General features: G+C 35.6%; 1 protein-coding gene across 16 annotated transcripts in view; it reads right to left on the bottom strand.

Moving 5' to 3' along the window:
* The window catches only part of Sox5 (SRY-box transcription factor 5), a 960,217-nt gene that overhangs the window by 732,494 nt on the left and 211,751 nt on the right, over positions 1-15,972 (bottom strand). The window lies entirely within an intron of this gene.

Genomic DNA, 15,972 nt, shown 5'->3' with positions numbered 1-15,972 from the left:
ATAGAGAGAATCCGAATTTACACATTTCTCCCTCTCTTTTGACTGTGATTTTTCAAACGTAAACTGCAGAGAGCAGTAGAATGATGATATCAGTGTAGACCGGATGTTCTATTTAACAAAAATGGTCACATTCTTATTTTCTTCTTCCTTGGGGAGCCTTCATCTCAAGATAACTTTTAAATAGAAACAACCAGCTTTTCAGCAGGGCCTGATTATCAATTTACACCTCTGGCAAAGGAAGGCCTAGAATTCTATTGTTTTGTTAATTGTCAATTTGCATCTTTGAAAGGTGTTGCATTTTCTCTTCCTTCTAGCAGGTTAAGACTAATTCTGTATGTTAATAAATATTATAGACACTTTTCACTGAAATGCAGTTTGGTAAAAAGTAGGGTATTATTGTTACTCCATTTTCCTCTACTTAATTACACATTAGATATTAAATTGGACTTTATCAAAACTAGTTAAATTCTTATTTAAAATGTGTTTTCTTTTGTAAATTTTTTTTTCTGTTCAAATAAACATTTAGACAAAATACTTTTAAAACTATCTGTTACTGATAGCAATAAAGATGTTAGAAATTAAGGAAAAATCTCACAAGGACACAAGACATTTTTAACTTTCATAGCTTATTTGAAAATATTCCTGCTCTCCTTCAAGTAAATATACTGCCTTAAATACTAAAAGTAAAATGAAATTCATTCCACAAAGTACCAAAGGCAAAATGGAAATACAAACTATAAAAATATTAAGTTTACAAGTAGTAACTTGGAGAACTGAAAGTCCTTAACATGCCCTATCAATACCAGCTCCAGTGTTTGGTTCAGAATGATAGGATCTGTTGATAGACTTGTCAAAGCAAGTATTTTTAATCCACTGCAACATTTTCCCTATCTGATTGCAAGATATGAAATACTAAGTCAAATACTACATGGTAACTCAGGTGTGTAGAAAGATCAAGGGATCAGTTCCCATCATATCCAGTGAGGTTGTTTCAAAGTTATTTATATTGCTTTAAAAAAAATGGCTTCACATGTATAGTTTTAATTTGCTACATGTATTTGTATCCTACCGTTTTTTCTAAAAGGATCTGAGAGAGGTAATCTCTAGTTGTGTCACTTTGGTTTCTCAAGTGCAAAATCACAGGCCAACAATATCTACTCCTAACAAAAATCATACATTTAAAATGTCTGCAAAGTGCTTTGTAAAATACGTACATTACATGTGTTATTTATTACTGTTCCTGGGCTTACTCCTAAACCATGTCATCCTTCCAAGAAGCAGCATCCACTTAATGACATACCCTCACATTATAAATATTTAAAAGCTTTCTTGAAAGTATTAACACTTTGAGAAGAACATTTTTTTTAAACATTTAAATCAACTTCCTCAAGTCAGCCTATCCCTCTCACCAGGATATTTGTGTCCTATATGTACATACACTTTGCACATGAACCCACTGTATAATGTCTCTTAAAAAGCTGCTGCACATTCCTTCTGATCAAATCAAAGACTGGTCAAACTAAGATGGGCACAGTGGTAAATGCCTGTAATCCCAGTGACTCTGGAGGCTGAAGCAGGAGGATATCAAGTTCAATGGCAGCCTCATTAACAGGAAGGCCCTCAGCAACTTAACAAGACCCTGTCTCAAAATTTTTTAAAAAGGAGGTAGGGGGTGCTAGGAATGTGGCTCAGTGGTTAAGTGCCCCTGGGTTTAATCCCCAGTACCAAAAAAGGAAATAAAGAAAAAAAAAAAAAAAGATTGGTTAAACTTAATGTATTATGAAGAGCAGGGGAAAGCCAAGAAAAATGACAAGATAAATAATGGGGAGATAAGTCATTGAGTGCAGAGAATTGGTAAAGTGATGAGGAGTGGAGTTTCAACAATGGAAGGAGTTGATTCAATGTGCAAGTGACTCAATACTCAGGACTATCAGGTTATAGTCCTGAAAAGGGAAGGAAAACAACCGACTCATTAGTAGCAGAAATGGTTTAAATATCTGAACTACAAAGAACTTTCAGTGTTTGGGTTATTTTCCTTCCCTTTTTTCTTTTTTATTCTAAAAAGCATACTTTCATATTTTTAAATAGTTCTGAGAGTCGGATGTAGTGGTGCACACCTGTAATTCCTGTGACTCAGGAGGCTTTGGCAGTAGGATTGCAAGTTTGAGGCCAGCCTCAGCAACTCAGCCAGATTCTGTCTCAAAATAAGAGCCTGTGCAAGGCCCTGGGGTGAATCCTCAGCACCTGGGGTTGGGGGCTTCTGAGACTGCAGAAGCCATTATTGTTTTTTGTGAACTATTTATTGAATGTATTGAGGATCAGAACACAATACCCCCAAATATGGCACCTTAGCAACTGAGAAAGCCATAAGGCAAAGTCCTTCTCATGTTCTCCTATTTTTCTCCTGTACAGCATACTCATAAATAAATTATTTGACCTCTCTCCCTCAAAAATAGGTCAGTAGTTCATCCTTTCAGAGGGGTCCTACCCCAGACCTGGCAGGAGGAAATGTCATAGACACAACAATGGATCTGAAGGAACAGCTCTTGCTGCTATCAGCATTGGATCATATGTCTCTTTTTCTTCAATTATGCTTCTCCATAAAAATCTACTTCTTTCATAAAACTTAGCATAAAAATACATGGTTTTCATTGGCTTCTGTGTCTTTACTTCAAAAGAATCTTGTTAGATACTTCATTAAAATAAATTTATTTATTAAGTTTTTTCTCTAGTTAACATATCTTTTGTTACAGGGTATCACTTAAGACTCTTGTGATGAGTGAGGGAAATATGTAATTTTTGTCCCTTGAAAACACTTTATTATGGGCCAAGTATGTGGAGCAGGTTCTAGAAAAAAAAAACAGTCAGTTTGCAATGTGGCATATTTTAAGAGTAGGATTGAACATAATATTACACAAATGTATTTCTGTTTCAGCTAAAACCTGATATTCCTGGGCAAAATAAAATATAATTTAATAATTTATCATCAAAAAACAACTTTAATCATTTTATGTATATTGATTGAAAATACTTTGAGATCAGACTGTTATAGAAATGTTGAAGACACAGGTCCATATTTCTTTAATTCTTGACATATTTAGTTCTGTTTACGGGCTGTAGAGTTCCCATTAGACAACCAGCCTCTCCCAGAATCCGTGCCTTCCTCTGTCATGAAGTGACTATTTGCTCCTTTTAAAATAACGATTCAGACTGCGACTACAGGCACAGCATCAAGGAGGTCATAAAAAGATGTAAGTACCTTTGTCCTAGGCAAATATTAAGCAGGCTATAAAGATCAAAACCCACACAAAAAAAATGATATTAGACTTAAAAGGAGTTTTATCAAATTGCCTTTAAAACAAATAACTAAAAATCTATACAAATTAAACACAAAGACATTGGTATTTGAGAAAAGAAATTAAGAACTTTAGTTTATTTAGCTAAGAATATGAAAAATAACTTCTTTCCAACTATAACTAATAACTTCTTTCCAACCATAACTAATTTTCATCCACATCCACTAATTGCAGATATATGGGAAGTGAATATAAGTCACAACACAAGAATGTAATAACATGTAGAAATTTTTGGAGATTTCTGCAAAGTTGTTCATCTAATTTTTCCATCTATAGGCCTATGATCATGTAGCTTCACTCTCAAAGCATTAAAAGAAATTCCTATCATATTTATAGTAAAGTCCACAACCCTTCCATAAGCCTGGCAGGTGTCAGGAGGTCTGGCCCTCTACCCACTGGTCCCCCTGCTTCCCTACAAATGCCCAGTGAGGCCCTCTACACTCGCCTGAGACCCATGTGACTGCAGGACCTACAAAGGTTACCTAATCAGAAGACCCTCCCAAAACACAAAGCACAAAATCTGTACATTTATGGTCACATCTATGTCCTCAATTTCTAGCATGGTACTGAGCACACAGTAGCTGCGAAGTAAGTATCTTAAATGAATGGATATTCATTATTTATAATTAGCAGGTCATAATACACACACACACACACACACACACACACACACACTTGTTAGAATTTAGAAAAAAATATTTGTGACTGTTTTTCCAAGGCAGATATTTTAAATGTTATCAAATAAGTTATGAACGTTATTATCAAATTTAGCATCTCTCATTAAACATAGGTATTTCTTCCATTTGAATGACTTCAGCAACCTTCTGAAGGGTTTTGTAAGCTTATTGTATTCTACTACTCTGCTGTCCCACTTCTCCCTTCAACACTTCCAGGGGTTGTGCTTGGCATGTCACTTCAACTCTTCTAAAATTGACTTTGGCATTTTCTTTTATCTCTGCCAGTCCCAGTTGCATGCTTTTTCTTTTCAATAACCTTCTGCTTCATACTTACAATATGGTGCAGACCCTATCCAAAGTTCTGGAGGCAAAGGGTGTGAACACAAGAAGTCATGTGCTCACTGGGATTCTTACCACTTCTGCGTGTCTGATGCTCCTTCTACCTTAAAGGGTCCCAAATTCTCTGACCGATGTCTATTCATCTCATCTAGCTCAAACATCACCTCCTCCAAATTTCCCTAATTTCGCCAGTGTGAAATTTGCATATTCTTACTCAGTATGCTCACAGGACTCTGCTCAAGTCGTCAGTTCTTGGTGATGAGCTGATCACTCACGCTCTTTGCTCCCTAGCATCCTACTCTATGGATAGCACAGTACCACTGTATTGCCCTTATTAGCATTTCAGGGTTTAGTCCTCATATCCACACCCATATCTATTCTCGCTCCATTTTTGTTTACAATCCCATCCTTACTGATGACTGTCACATTTGTATTTCCAGCACACTCTTCCATTCAATACTTCTACGCGGATATTTAACAGAAAACACTCAAAAACTTATTTTGTTCAGTACTAATGTGTCCATGACCCTTCTTCTCTAAGTGAAGCGAAAATGCCCACTTCTCTGTTAGTCAGGCCCAAACCCCCAAGTTAACTGTGACTCCATCTCCTTCTCTCACTCCCTATTCACATGGGTCAGCAAATCTTGTTTGACAAAGATTTTTCAAGTTTCGACCATTTCCAGCCTCCACTGCTCCAATCAGCCATGATCTTTTCTGGATTACTGAGGAGCCCACCAACTGACCCCCTTTTCTCCTCTCCTTGACCAACACCAATGTCTTATTCACAATGCCGCCACTCTGATCCTTTTAGAACATGTCAGTTCTTTCTGTTCAAAAGCCTATCCAAGATTCCCATCTCATTCAGACTCAAAGCCAAAGTTGTTTCCATGTTTCATTTAGCAGGGCCTAAATGATCTGGGACCTCCATCGTCCTCTGACCTCATATCCAAATAGTCACTCCTTCATCTCCACAGGCCACGTGGGCCTTCTCACTCTTCACTGTGCTCTGATTTACTGTCCCTTGCTTCATTATGTCCCTCATCCATCATCCAACATGAAGGCACTATTTTTTATCGTTTTGTTTATGACTATATCCCTGGCACCTAGAACTGTGTACAGAATATAGTCAGTCCTTAGTACATACTTGTTTTGGATGCTACATAGCTGCCTCCTCTTCTAGCTCTAAACTCCTGTCTTGATCATTAATGCACAGTTAAACATGGTTCCTGGTCCATAATAAATATTCTACAAATGTTCATTAATTAGACAGCTAATTAATGATTAATGGATTAATTAATAAGCTAATGAAACACTTTAACGAGGAACAAAGCTTCAACATAAAGGAACTTCTCTATTATCAGTTAGTGTGAATTGCCTCTCTACCCCACATTCCTCCTCCCTTTTCAGCTCCACAGGCCTTCTTCAATCTTCCTCTTATTTTAAACTCATCTTCTGTGCTTTAACATACCAGATCTAGATGTGTGACATTGCGCTTGTAACTGCCTAATGAGAAACAGCTACAAAATAGCTAAATTGGAGTAAGGATATTTTTAAAAATATTTTGTTCTTATGACATTTTTTTAAACTTTCAAAGTTTTACAGGAACATATCTTACTTGTTTAGTATAAAGAAAAATGTTAAGTTAAAAAAGATTAAGACATTCAAAAGCAGAGAAGGAGAAAAACAAAAAACTGTAGAAACTTCATTCAATTCTTTAAGCATTAGTATTTTAAGGAAACATGAATTCACCATATTTAAAAGGTTGTTAGCTCATCATAATAGTTTACATTATTATGTAAAAATATGCATAAAGACACCTCCTCTTCAAAGGTTTGCATTAATACATATATAATTATGACCAGCTTAATTCCTCCCCATCCTTTTACCAGCTTTTCTATGACTCTCATTACCAGAATCAAGAGTAAAAAAAAATCAAAATATGAAAAGTTTCTTTTTTATAATAATTGCCATCCAGCAAATCATTTAAAAGGCATTACTAATTTCCTCTAGTTTCAGATATAGAGTGGAAAGTAGTTCAGATAAAACCCACCCTTGCTATACCTTTCCAGCATGTGGTCGTCTTTATTCTAAAGGTCTTGGGCTCAAATGAAAGTTACAACTTTAAGTCCCACATGGAAATCTTGAAAGTGCCAAATATCTGTTCAACTAACTCAGCCCTCAGAAAAGGGAGGCGGGTCCGTGACTCCTTTTTGAACCTGCCTTCAAAGCTAAGGCCTCTGGCCACACATTTCTCTTTCACATCACTTGAGGCCTACTGGTGATCATACAACTATGGAGCTACTCCAACAGCTCTGTAGCCTCTGCACGCACAGCCAAGCTGAGGACTGTCACCTGTATCACTTGGAGTATTCTCTTGGTTGGCAATTACAGAATAAAACTCACTGGAGTACTAAAGTATGAAGAAAATGTCAGAAAACAAAATTCCTTCAGGATGGATTGGAAATCATTAATCTTTTGCAAAGGTCCACAGGGGTGGGCCACCCTGCCACCCATCTGAAACCTCACCTGTGAAATGTGCACATTCCTTTGCCTCTTTCTGACATTTAACAACAGACTTGCCAGTGGCACAATGCATTTGAATCATCTTTAGGAGAACAGGTTTTCCAAGATTGCCAACTTTCCATACATTAGCACTCTTTCAACTCACTCACTAGAAATGACTGGAATTCTCTATTCTGGCCCTTTAACTTTTGAGAGTAGAAGGAAGAGAGAAGCAGAAAATGTGCAGAACTACAAATTAGTGTGCAGAAATTCACATACTTCACCATCTCTCAGTATGAACAGTATATGGGAATAATGAAATAGGACCATGCCAACTATATTTAAATTCCACAAGTCATTTCAAAATGTATTTAGAGAGAAAATAAATTTTTTAAGTTAAAAATAGAGGTTTGCTTTAAAAAGCATTCCTTATTAGGTAGGATAGTCTTTATTTTTTTTTCTAAAGGCAAAATAAGGTTTCCATTTGTGTAAATCCCTTCTAGTCTGTAGGCAAGAAGCTCACATCCTAAGGCAGGATGAAAATAAAATGTGAAGCTTTTTATAGGCTTTAGTTTTTAAAATGATAACCTTTTACCCAGGGGTCAGAATCTCATAATCTCTAATGCTAGAGAACCAGGGAACAAGTAAACTATTAAAATGCCCAAGAGGAAGCCAAATCTCAATGGATCATAGAAGAACATTGATAATGGAAGAGGTGGAAAAAAGAGCTGAGATATTTTATTTCAGTGTAGGACAACAATCCACAGTTTTATTTAACAATGAATGTCAATCATGAAATATGGGTGTTATTTTAAGAAAGCAATTTTAACACATTTTAGAAACCATTCCATTGAAATAGTTTGCACTGAATGAAGAGATTCAGTTATCTGAAACATTATTTGAAAGGCATGCAACTTTGAACAAAATGTCATCTGAGTATAGCAAATAGAAACTCTAATTTATTTGTCCAAAAGGAAATAGTGTATTACCATTATCCCAGTAATAAGAAGCAGTTTTCTAAATTTTTGTTAACACTACCATGTTATACACACTTAACAATCATTAAGGCATTTTTGGTCTAGTCATTTGAAATTTTAACAACCTGGCCCCTAAGTATCTTCATATAACTAATATCAGCAAAATATTGGAGGTATTCTTTCCACCATTGCTGGGACTTCTCCACCTCCTGAATCTTCAACTCCTGTATCTCCTTCTCACACAGTCCCCATCTCAAGGAGCTATGTCTCTTCCTCCTTCATGCTGCCAGTACCTCCTCTTCAATTTCCTCAAGTCATTATATTTCAATTCTCCCTTTCCTTCCTTTCTTGGCTTCACTTCTTTTCCCTGTCATAGTTCATAAATTAACTACTCTCTGTTTACTTTTCATCCAATATAATCTGAAAAATCAAGGTAAGAGACTTTCCTAATATTTAATTTCCCCAAATTCTAAACTTTATAAATATAAATGTTTCAGAGCCTTCTTTGGACCTAGACATAAGCAAGCAAATAGAGTTCTAAAGATATATGCCAAAGTGCTCTGTGTAATTTCTGGTCTAGAGACATTAACTGAAAGAAAACAGTCATACCTTTCTTGTCCTCTTAATTTTTCTTAATGTCACAGGTATTGAAAATTGGCTGGAACATCAGCAACCACCTTGGTTAATGAGTTAGGCTCAGAAATGATATATCAACAACATAGAAGAGCCCATGTCCCCGACTTCATGTAGGGCCAATTTAGTTTTAGACTGATTGCCTCAAGATCTTTTTAACAAAGAGAAAGCTTTTATCATATTCAAGTCTCAGTTATTTTGGCTTATCTTGTTACTGGCAGTTGAATCTAAGCCTAACTACTGATGCTGACCATCTGCCTTACCCACTTTCAATATTTCAATGCCTCAATTTTCCCTTGTGTAAAATAAGAATAAAGATATTTAAGTCATGAAGTTGTTGTGAAGATTGAAGATTTGGTAGTACCTGGAATATAAAAAACATTTCCCAATTATTATTAGTAATTGCCTAGATGTAACTCAACATTGCTGGAGAAAACTGCAAAATCATAGAATTGGTACTATGACTCAGCCTTTGGTGACAGCAGTATCCTTTCATTTGCTTTTAGTAATCTCCTACTCCATCCCCTCTGCAGATTTGCTGTCCCCTCTATCATTAATCTCGCCTACATATCCGAGAGCCACCTCACCAGATGACATTTCACAGGAAACAGCAGAGGTAACCAGGTGGGTGCTTTCACACAGAGAAGCCCACCTCCACCTGCCTCCATTTTCTACCTTTTCTAAGGAGGTATTCTTTTTTGGCCCAGGGTCATCCTTGTGCCTGGCTCTCTATTCTTTCTTCTCCCTTTCCTTTGCTCTCACCCTTGTAAATTCAACATTTGCTCTCCTATGGATCTACTGCACCCTTGCCAATGAACACACTCCAATTTCTACCAACACGAAGCTTGGTCACTCAGCTCTCTCTCCCCACTCCCCATGATGGCACACTCTCTCCATTTTGATACTTCAACACTCCACTCCAAACCAACATCAATAAGGTCATGAATTATTTCTTGGTTTCAGAATCCAGTCTTCACATTAATCATCATCAGTCACCTATTTTCCCAGGCCAGAAAGCTGGGAATCATCTTAGAATTCCACTTCTCCCTTATGTCCATAACCAATTTATCAATAAGATTGATTTTAAACCCTATCTTTGAAATGCATCCTTTTTCTCTGTTCCCACTATTTTCCTTGTCCCAGCCTACTTCATATCCTGTCTGAATTCATGCATCAACTCCTCAAGTAATTTTCCAGACTAATTTTTCCCTTTAAATCCAATACTGGGAGAGACTGACATTTTTAAACGATAACTCAGATTACATTTTCCCAAAGAACAGAATGCAAGCCCTATGGCATGGTGTACAGGCTCTTTGTGGAGAATCTATGGAGTTCCCCAGTTTGTCTCCTCAGGCCACCATTATGCATTATCAAATTAATGTCATGACATGTAGTTTCATCCTTCTTTGAACAAAGGTTCATTCTTCAGATTCCACGCAAATGTCATCCCTTCTCTGATGGGCTTCCATGATCAGCCTCGTTGCTGACAAAATTAACAATTTCTTCCTCTGTGCAATAATTCAGTCAGTTGTACATGCTTATGTCATGGCTCATGGCATGGTTTATTGTGGCCATTTTTTACATTTCTCTTGGATTGCTACCTTCCGGGCTGGTCTAGGATTCCCTTCCCTTCACTGCAGTGTCTACCTCAGTGATGAAACTCCAGATGAGCACACAAATGTGAAGAAAATATTTGGGGAAAATTTAGAAGTTGCACAAAACTACCAAAGGGGGAAAATCATTTCTTCAATAGGCAAGAGATTTTCTTCCCTACTTGGCTCTTTTGGTTTTTAAACAATCAAGTTAGAAATTGTTTAATAAAATGTTTCCTAATTGTCCTAAACAACTAGCTTTCATGAGTTTTTTTTTCTAACTACTCTTTTCCACTCAGGTCTTACTTTCAGATCCATAATCTTGAATCTTTGAAAGCTCTATTTGTTCTTTCAATGACTTCACATGAAATTGATCATTCTCCTTCACCGAATTTTTTAAATATCCATTCTTATTTTTAAGAGCAGAGTTTTATAAAGTGTTTTTGCTACTAGTATTGACTTTTTTTTTTTCCTGGACAGAATCAGCAAATTTTAGGGCTGGAGATATAGCTCAGTTGGTAGAGTGCTTGCCTTGAATGCAGAAGGCCCTGGGTTCGATCCCCAGCACCAAAAAAAAAAAAAAAAGTATCAGCAAATTTAATGTGGGTGGGTGTGTTTTGTGGATATTTAAATAAAATCTACTGTACAACTAAACATTCATCATCAAGTCATGACACTTTTTTCTGGGATCCAACTCATGCAACAATCCTTAGATTCCACATTTTCTACTTTAAGAACCATCTACAAGGTGTGAGCCTAGCCTTTTCCTGTCATGTTGTACTAAGTCATCCATGTGCCCTTTCTCAACCCTCTTGTTAGCAGATCTGTCTGTGTGAGAACATTAGACAGGGTTAATGCTAGAGTCAAGACCGTCAGATACCTACACAGCTCTGGTTCACCTGGTGATCAGAAATGTCTAAAAACAGTTCTCATATTCACACATGAGAGGTCAGTAGCTAATGTCTGTGAATTAATGACTTTTTTCATTAATTCACATAATTCCATGTACTTAAGGCAGAATCACTCGGATACATATTTGAGCAGAAAAATCTCAAGTAGATAATCGTGCTGACGGAGCTCTTACGAATAATACTTGCATGAAATTTTAAGATTAAATATTAATTGCAATTAAAGAAACACATAAAATATAAAATTGAAATTTCCTCAAATGTTGAATATTAATTTTTTTCACATGTTAAGTATTTAAAGGGTTACCACATAAAAGTCAAAGTATATAAAGAGAAAATTTGGAAGAAAAAAAACTCTGATTTTTTAAAAACTTTCAAGTCTATGACCATAACATATTTATTTCATATTCATGTAGTGCTACAGAGTTTCTCAGTTTTCTGGTGTGGACTTAACGTATTTGAATAAACAATTATTTAGGTCATGTATCTAAAAGATAAGAAGAATCAGAATACATACTTACATAGAAATTTTTAACATTTCAAGGTATCTTTTTTAGGATTACTGTAAGTAGAATATTCACTGAGCACCTGCAGTAGGTTGCACAAGCATCTTTCACTTAATTCAACCCTGTATTAAAACAAATTAGTAGGGAGAAGCTGTATGACATGAACAAATATCAAAAGGTTCGGAAATCAGCCCTGATAAACTCACATTATCATCCAAACTGGAAGTGTGAAATATTATGTTGAAAATGGTTTAAAACTGTCTTTTTTGAAAGACTACAGGACTTGTATTTTCTCCTTCCCATCAGACTATAAATGCTGGAAGAACAACCTGTCTTATGGCATTTTGGGCACACAATTTCCCTTCCCAGCAATAAATTGGAAGTACAGAGTTTATGTCTGTTTGATTCCCATCTGTCAACTAAACAGCAGTGAGATCAAATCCATCATTCAATTTCTAAGGCTGTTTATTAGTTAGAAGCTTGGATAGGGCTTATCTAGGAATCCCATTCATAAGATGAAAAAAATCAAGGGAGTCACCCAGGCACACTGATGGCATAGGTTAGATCAGACATGCAAGATATTGTCTCTGTTTGCATGTATTAACATTAGTAGCAAAGTATACTTAAGTACAAGCTAAGTATGCTATCTTTGATGTTAGAAAGGACAAGTTAAAAAGATTACCTCCTCTCCAGATGGGGACAGTAGCTAGAAAGCACAGAAACTAAAGAAAATAACGAAGTCTGTGCTAACTATTATTGCTGATGAACAATGTATCCTGTAATAAAAGAAATAATGACAGGAGATGGTAGAACTAACAGCATTTTTTTAAAAAATTATGTGTATTTGTGCATTTGTGTGCTTAACTCTAAGTATGTCCTCTTATCTTTTCTAGTATAGATTCCTCTTTAAGAATGACCTAAATTTTCCTTATTGTAAAATATCTGAAACCATTATGCTGGTTGTCTCAGTGAGATGTTTCTCACATAGATTATACAGAAATGTCTCACGTTTTCTCTGTTATACCTTTGATAACAAGTTACAAGTGGGGGAAAAAAAAAACTACCTGCATATAAGAAATCCCTGTTAATGAAATTCTGCATTGCAGAGTCAACATTTTGCTTAGGGAAGAAACCAAACACATACTCACAGAAGGATGGGGTGGGAGTGTGGTTTGGGAGGCAGCTTCAAACAATGGTTTCTGTCATGATCATTATGATCTCTGTTCTTTCCGCCACAATTTCTCATCATTACCCTCAGAGCTTCAAACAAATTGCAGATCAAGCCCTTTTCCCAAACATTTAAACCAAGTGTTACTACTGTATTACTAAGTAATTTTGGTTTTGTTATGTTGTGTTAACCTCATTCAATTTTATAAGACAGTGCTTCCCAAAGTGTGGTCCCCGGCCCAAAACCATCAGTACCATCTGGAGATTTGTTAGAATTGCAAATCCACAGGACCCCCCCACCCCACACAAACACATCTAAACCTACAGATTCAGAAACTATGAAGGTTTGCTCTTAAGTCTGTGTAAAGCTACCCTGCAACAGATTCTGATGTACCACTGCAGAAGGGCAATGTGTTACTTTATAATATAAATATATTTGTCTAAATAAAACATTTTATTTTTCCATATATAACCAAATAAACTATTTCATTTATTCTCAAAGCAGTTTAGTGAAATAGGTAGAGTAAAATGATACAGAAAGGATGTAATTATAAAACGGGTAAATATATATATATATATATATATATATACACACACACACATATATATATATATATATATATATATATATATATATATATATATATATAAATTATATATACACTTCAAATTATATTAATTTTCTGGCACATATACTGTAAAGCCATTTTGTAACTCTGAGTGCCTTTCCTTTCAAAATCAAAAAAATAAAATAAAATAATGCAGTAGCTTTCTCATAATATATTTACATTAATTTGTTATAACATTTTAAATATTAAGATAATTAAGAGAATGTTTCCAATAATTTAAAAAAATCAATGTTATGTTTTAAACATTAATGAGAAAAAGAAAAAACTCTCCTTATAATTATGGTCAAACGCTTTGTTACAGTTTTAAAAACTGGAGAAATGCACAACTTTCTTGAGATACTAAACAGCAGGTTGGCACTGCTGTTTAGTAGTGCCAAGTAGGGTTTGCAGTACTTGGAAGTAGTAAGGTAAGAAATATACCCACCCAGCTTTTTTTTTTCCCCATTTTTTCAGTGGGACAGGGAGACAAGGTTAGTTAGGTTTACTTTTATTTCAGATGAACGAAAGGGTCAAAAAATTACAAAGTGGAGTTATTGTCACTCCCTTTAGATAAGTTCCTGGAGAATAACTTAATATAATCTTTATAAAAATTACAAAATATCTCTGGGAACATGTTCAACTAACAGAAAAGAATATCTGAATTATTAAATACATGTAAAAATTATTACCAGACAACAATGACTACCATGAATTAAGCACACTAAAATTTTGTCTTTTGGGATAATGGCCATTGTTAAATATATTAATTTTATCAATAGTAAGAATAAAAAGTAAGCTTTCAGTTGAGCTGATACCATGAAAACTTTTAAAGAAATATATTCTTAGATATCAACTATGAATGCAGGGGCTGGGGTGCAGCTCAGTGGTTTAGCATGTGTGAGGTCTTGGGTTTAATCACCAGGGAGGAGGAGGAGAAGAAAGAGGATGAGGAGGACGAGGAGGAGGAGGAGGAAAAAGCAATTTTTAAAAATTGTTTTAGTGCATACTCCAGTGCCTACCACATTTTAAACAAATCAATGCTTTCATATCTCATTTATATTTCAGAGACATCTCAGTTACATAAGAAAAATAAAGAGGGAAGAAAACTCGTGAGAAGCAACAGGAAGTCCAAGATAGCAGGACATGCAATAAGCTTTGATTTAGAAAAAAATGTTACAACTTCCAATAAAATCTCAATGCTTCCTTGCTCTCAATGAATAAACAATTTAGCTATTCACAAGCACATGCTAATACATATAAAACGGTAATACCTATTCTGTGTCTACAGAGGAACAAGTAAAACACACACTCACATGAGAGTGGAAAAGGTATGCTTTAGACATGATATAAGAAAGAACATTACCAACATTTCATTTGAAATGAAATTACTTCTGTAAATAGTTAGGAAGGAGAGTTCCAGAATATGATGGATAAACCATCCCCCAAATGGGGCAATACAATCTTTTTCATGGCCTTGTTTTATGGATTATATAAAAGAGCACTTTACATAAGGACAATAATACTATCCCCCTAGAGTTAGGAGTGTGTGTGCGTGTGCATACATGCCCATTAGATAAGGTGTGCAGTACTTAGAATGTACTATTTGTTAATATTAAGACTGGTCAGAAAATTTTTTAAGTCAAGACTCTCAAATTTAGGCTGAAATATTATGCTGGGCAATCCCAGTCTCAAGAGTCTAATCCTATTTGTTACCACTTCCTTTACCTTTATTTCATAATATTTCAAAGTCCCCACTTCATGATATAAACACTGAAGAAGGAGGAGGATAGGGATGTACACACTGGGATTTGGAAAAAAAGACCTTATTTGAATCCTGGTTCGGCCATTCACTCATTCTGTAACAGAGGACAGCCTCTTTACTTCTCAGAGACCAAGTGTGATCATCTCTAAAACCAGGTCAATAGAACTGAAGTCATCATACTATAATGATACATGCATACCAATGTTTATAGCAGCACAATTCACAATAGCCAAACTATGGAACCAGCTTAGGTGTCCGTAAATGGATGAATTGATAAAGAAAATGTGGTATATATACCACATATTAAAATTTTAATAAAACAATGCGATTTTATTCAGCTGTAAAAAAAATGAAATTATATAATCGGCAGGAAAATAGATGGAACTTGAGACCATGATGTTAAGTGCAATAAGTCAAACTCAGAAAGTCAAGGATGTTTTCTATATTATGCATGTTTTCTCTCATGCGTGGAAGTGAGAGAGGAGAAAGGAAAATAAGGATGGGGACGCAGGTATCTCATGAAAATCAAAGGAGATCAGTAGAGGAAAGGGACCAGGGAGTGGGTGGACAGGAGGGAAGACAAAGTGCTGGGGCATGATACTGGCCAAATGATATTGTTATATAGCATGTATAAATATGTAATGACAAACAAATAATGCATATTGACAATAATGACAATACAAATAAATAATGCATCATTGTATGCAACTATAATCTACTAATAAAAGCTGTGAAAATCCTATCGCTGGGATTATAGCTCAAGGGTAGAGTGCTCGCCTAGCACATGGAAGGCCTTGGGTTCAATCCTCAGCATCAAATAAAAATAAATAAAATAAAGGTATTGTGTCCAACTACAACTAAAAAATATTGTTTTAAAACATCCTATCGACATGTTGTGAGAACAAAATAATAGCACATGTGTGCAGGGCTTTGTACAGTATCCAG

The sequence above is a fragment of the Marmota flaviventris genome, chromosome 3 (assembly GCF_047511675.1).
Source record: "Marmota flaviventris isolate mMarFla1 chromosome 3, mMarFla1.hap1, whole genome shotgun sequence".
NCBI lineage: Eukaryota > Metazoa > Chordata > Mammalia > Rodentia > Sciuridae > Marmota > Marmota flaviventris.
Note: the sequence above shows the minus strand (reverse complement) of the source record. Positions and strands in the feature narration are given on the sequence as shown.